Raw genomic sequence first — 4,931 nt, forward strand, 5'->3', positions numbered from 1 at the left:
AGTTCGCAGTTTTTTTTAATTTACAGTCAGAGTTATCTTGGAAAAAATCTGCAAGTAAATACAAAATCAGTTGAAATGTAATAACACTGAACTATCTATATGTTTTATGAAAACACAAAATATTTCAATTTTTCAATAAAGTTAAGCTACAAAAATAAATAAACAAATATTAAATAAAAAATTCAGTAAGCTACTTTAGTCTTAAAAAGAGAGGAATTTTATATTTTGACCAAAAAGTGACCAAACAGGTCACAAAACTGGCCTGTTTGGTCACTTTTGTATGTGGAGTGGTAGTCGTCTCCCACACACACACACACACAGATCCCTCTTTCTAGCACAGAAAATTCCCTCAATCTCGGAGGATTGAGCATATTGCAACACCATTCCGATTTTAAAATCTTAGGGAAAAAGGGCTTCATTCTTCACTCTCTTTGCGAACTGCAAATCAATACAATTGCTCTTTTACGCATCTAATTCTCTATCTAATTCATTTTTAATTACCGAGTTCTGTGGAAGTGGCACTCCACGTTAGAAATAGGTTGAAATCTATTCGAATTGGTCGAAATGTAGTCGCTGTTTAGAGGAACATTTTCTAAGCCATTCTTCCACCGGTACCCAAGTTAGTAGATCTCTGGAACAACAAGCGTGTTTTTTTTCCCCTGACACTCTGGTTTTTCGTCCCAGAAACTCCAGAAAATCGACTGTAGAACCCACACTATGTCAGACAATCTATATATAGTGTTTGGATTAGGGACCACGAGATGGCGGCACTTGCCAGCCGCCACTCTTCACAGGATGCTATCCCTAATTGGCCCCGCTAAAGATCGAACTACCCGCTCAGTCTCCAAAAGTTACATAGGGCTAAACAGGCCTCTCCTATTCCCATTAAATGGAATCAAAGACGTTATAAGTTTTTTAAAATAGATATGACAAAAAGATATTGAGCGATATAAATTTGGTTAGAAGATCACAGTTTCCTGGTTTTTCGCATCCTTCCTCCATTCCACTCTTCAGTAAACACGGCGATTCTGTCGGAAGATGAGTACATATCCTGATTAATTAGAATTCGCACGCAGTTTCTCACGAAATAATATAAAATTACATAATTTTGAAATAAAGGTGGCGTTAATGTGGTCCCTAATCCAAACACAATATATGGATTGTCTGACATAGTGTGGGTTCTACAGTCGATTTTTTGGAGTATAAGGCAAGATAAAATTAAACTTTGTGCAGTGCCACTGCCAAATTTACCTACAGTGTGTTCTAACTTATACGAATGCGTCTTTTTTTTTAATGTTTCACTCTACGCGATTTCAAAACAGGTTACTCAAAATCTGTTTTACATCCACAGTGGTTATCTGAAGGTTCTTAAACTTAATCTTAGGATAACGTTTAATGACAGTTCACGATAATAGAGGATGCGATCGTAGTTTCATTCATCGTTTTTTCCTTTTCATTCAAATACTTTCATATCTTTGAACTAGATACGATTACCCACTAATGGGCCGAACCACAGTTTTCAAGAACATTATTTTAAAAACCACTTTCCCAATTGGGTTTTAAATACACAGATTTAATTATCGTTTTATCACAATTACCAAAGCAAATATATTTTCTTTGTTTTTATGATTTATAGTAAAAATATCTATTTTTTAAAACTATTCACAATAAATTTCATATATTGGTTATTATTATTTTTTTTTAATTTAGTGTAATCATTCACACATAGATGGAACTGCAAAAAATTGAAAAGAAAAAATTACATTAAGAAAATGCATAAAATATTCATGAAATAAAATTTATTTCTTACACATACTTTTTATTTATTTAAATGGTCCTCAAATCTGCCAGGGAGGTGGGATCGTTTGAATGGTATATTAATTGTAGTTAAATATAGTTAATTGTATATTATGTGGAAATGGGTTCATAAGTATAACGTATTTTACATTTTCAAAACATAAAAAAAAAATTGCTCGATTTGAACTAATTAGTAATGCAAATTTTAACGGAACCTTTAATAATGGAACTAATTCTAAATAGTTAAAGCCAACATGCGCTTCTACCTGGGTTACCGTTCGCAGTCTAAGTAAACTATATAGTAATCCAATGATGGGTAAATTCTTCGTGATATTTGTCTTACGTTAGTGTTTCAAACTAAATAAAAAATGGTTCCCATGTCATATATCAACACATAACAATTAATTTCTATCCGATTTCAAATGAGGGCTGCAAGAAGCTTATTTCATTCTATAAAAGCATCGGAAGTCTCTTTTTTTTTCTCTCTTTCTCTCTCTCTCTCTCTCTCTCTCTCTCTCTCTCTCTCTCTCTCTCTCTCTCTCTGATTCTCTCCCTCACTTGGCTTGAAATATGTAACGCATTTCTTTGAACAATCATGAAAAAAAGAAAAGTACTATCAACAAACATTCACTTACTATAATTAGTTACCTACCTCTGACCCTTGGTCGTCTCTTAAAGGAGGCTGACTGGGAGTAGGAGCGAGATTGCACGTACTTGGATGACTAGCACAAATGCAGAAGCCGACTGTTGAAAGAACCGGTTGTTATGAGGAAACATGTCACGTGATAATCCGGATTACAGCAAAGGGAAGGACAGTTATTCGGATATGTGATATCTGGCTTTGTACCGCGGAAACGCACTTAAGGATTGACATCCATCGTTTATAAAGCTTATGTGTTCATGATTAAAAAAATTAAAATAATCGACTACGATATCAATGACAACTAGAAAAATTTGAGAATAAACTTTTATTAATCTAAAGTAGTGTATACCATTATTACGAAAATTTTAATTTGCTTGATTGGAATTAAAGCAGAAACTACTAAACCTGAGGGTTCGGTGTATTATATCTGTTATTAGTTGTCGTCTCAGGTTAGCGTATGTATGGTTCAGGGATTAATTTTTTTCACTAATCTTTATGATATACAAGGGAGGTCTGTAACGTTCTTGGCCTAACAATAGAAAAACGAATTTTAATTTCAAAATTATTGTTATTTTTTAACGTATTCTCCCTTAAGACGAATGCATTTATTCCAGCGATGCTACAGCGCCATTATCCCATCCCTGTAGTCAGAGCTGGCGCTAGGGTCTTTTGCTGCCCACATGCATGTCTATCTAAGCGCCCTCTCTAACGATCCGGCTTGTGTGGTTCTTTTACGATAATAAAAATTTAAATTATTTGAAATTTCTTAAATAAATTTTGATAGAACAGCCACATATTGGTTCGCTAAATGTAACAAACCGCGGGTGTTGACTAGGCAGGATAATTATTAAAAACCTGATATTCAAAAAATTCTCAAAAGTTAAAGCAAATTTTGATAAACCCACTTCACTTTAATCGTTTAATATAATGATAGAGGGATTATAGCCTTCTCACCGACCCGAATCGCTAACAAAATTAAAATGAATTTTAATTAAAGTTAAAATTTATTTGAACTAAAGTTTTAAAAATTCTTGCATTTTACAAGTTACTAAATTCTTAATAACTTGTAAAAAATGTTGAATAATTTTTATAAGTGGAACTATCTTTTAGGAAATTAAAAGAAACTCAAGATAGATGAGAAAATAAAAAAATAATTCAGAAATAATTCGAACATTTAATATAATTATTCAAAAAATAACATCTTTGCAGAATAACAGAAAATAAATTAAATTACATAAATATATTTGAATTTTTTTTTATTAAAATTTTAGGGTTTTTGATTGCATATTCATAAAATTAGAAATAATGGTCTTAACGTCTAATTCCGCACATATATCATTTTCAATAGCTACTAACGCCAAACTAACCTAACCTAAGTATGTCACAAGCCTTTTTTGTGACATACTTGTTCTTAAGTAGGTTTTAAATTAAAACCTACTTTTAATCAATTTCAACTTGGAAAAGGAACGTTCACCGCTCGCTACACTAACAGGTAAGGTTGATAGTATTCTTAAAGCAATTGAAAAGTTAGGGAAAGATACATTATTGGACACAATAAAATTAAGAACGTCGAAAGGGTTTTGAATATTTAAATTATCCTTCCGAACAATATCCCGGAAAGCACATAACTCGTCATATAGTTCTATTGCATTTACGTTATTGTCGCCGTCCTTCAAGAGAATCTCTAAATCGACACAATTTTTTCGTAAATCTTCGTTATTAATTTGTAGTAAGCTATACAAGAAATCGAAATTATCATAATATGCTTTTAGTTGTTCAAAACGTTCTATTAACGAAAACATTGCAACGTCTAGAAGTGCATAAAACACATTCACTCTAAATTTATATTCTGGCGATTGTGGCGTTTCGTCATGAGTGCGTAGTCAAATTGTCGTGTCTACTTTCGTCGTCCAACTTCTTTACCAGTTTTAAATTCCTGTTCTCCATCACCTCTTCACTCAATTCTTTTGCCGTTTTTAGAACTTCTTTAAAATTTGTATCTGATTGATACTCTTGTAAGAATATTTTTAAGTTTTCGATAGATTTTAAAGGAAGTGTAATGTTCATATTTTTGTCTTGAAGCATTTCACTCACAGGGTTTATTCTGTTAAGTAAATCATGCCAAGTTATAAGAGAGCAAATAAATTTGTATTCCTTTATTTTAGCACATAATGTTTGTGCTTCATGCTGAGTTTCTTTATTAAAATTTTCATTATTGAAAATTTCAAAACGTTCATCGTAAATTTCTCTTAACTGATATCGCAGAGGGCGGATTGCAGTAATTTTACTTTCCAATCGCGTTTCTGATGGCTGTTTCAATGTTATTTTTTTACGAACTTTAAAACGATTGCCCAACGTTTGTAAGAGCATGAAAAGAAATTGTATATTTCTTGAATAATTGCAAAGAAACTAATTGTATCTGCATTCACTTTGGCTACATCGTTAATGATTAAATTTAGAGTATGAGCAGCACATGCCACGTAAAAAGCTC

This window comes from Typopeltis vanoorti, chromosome 24 (assembly GCF_054136105.1).
Source record: "Typopeltis vanoorti isolate ZY-2024b chromosome 24, IOZ_Tvanoo_1.0, whole genome shotgun sequence".
Classification (NCBI taxonomy): Eukaryota; Metazoa; Arthropoda; class Arachnida; order Uropygi; family Thelyphonidae; genus Typopeltis; species Typopeltis vanoorti.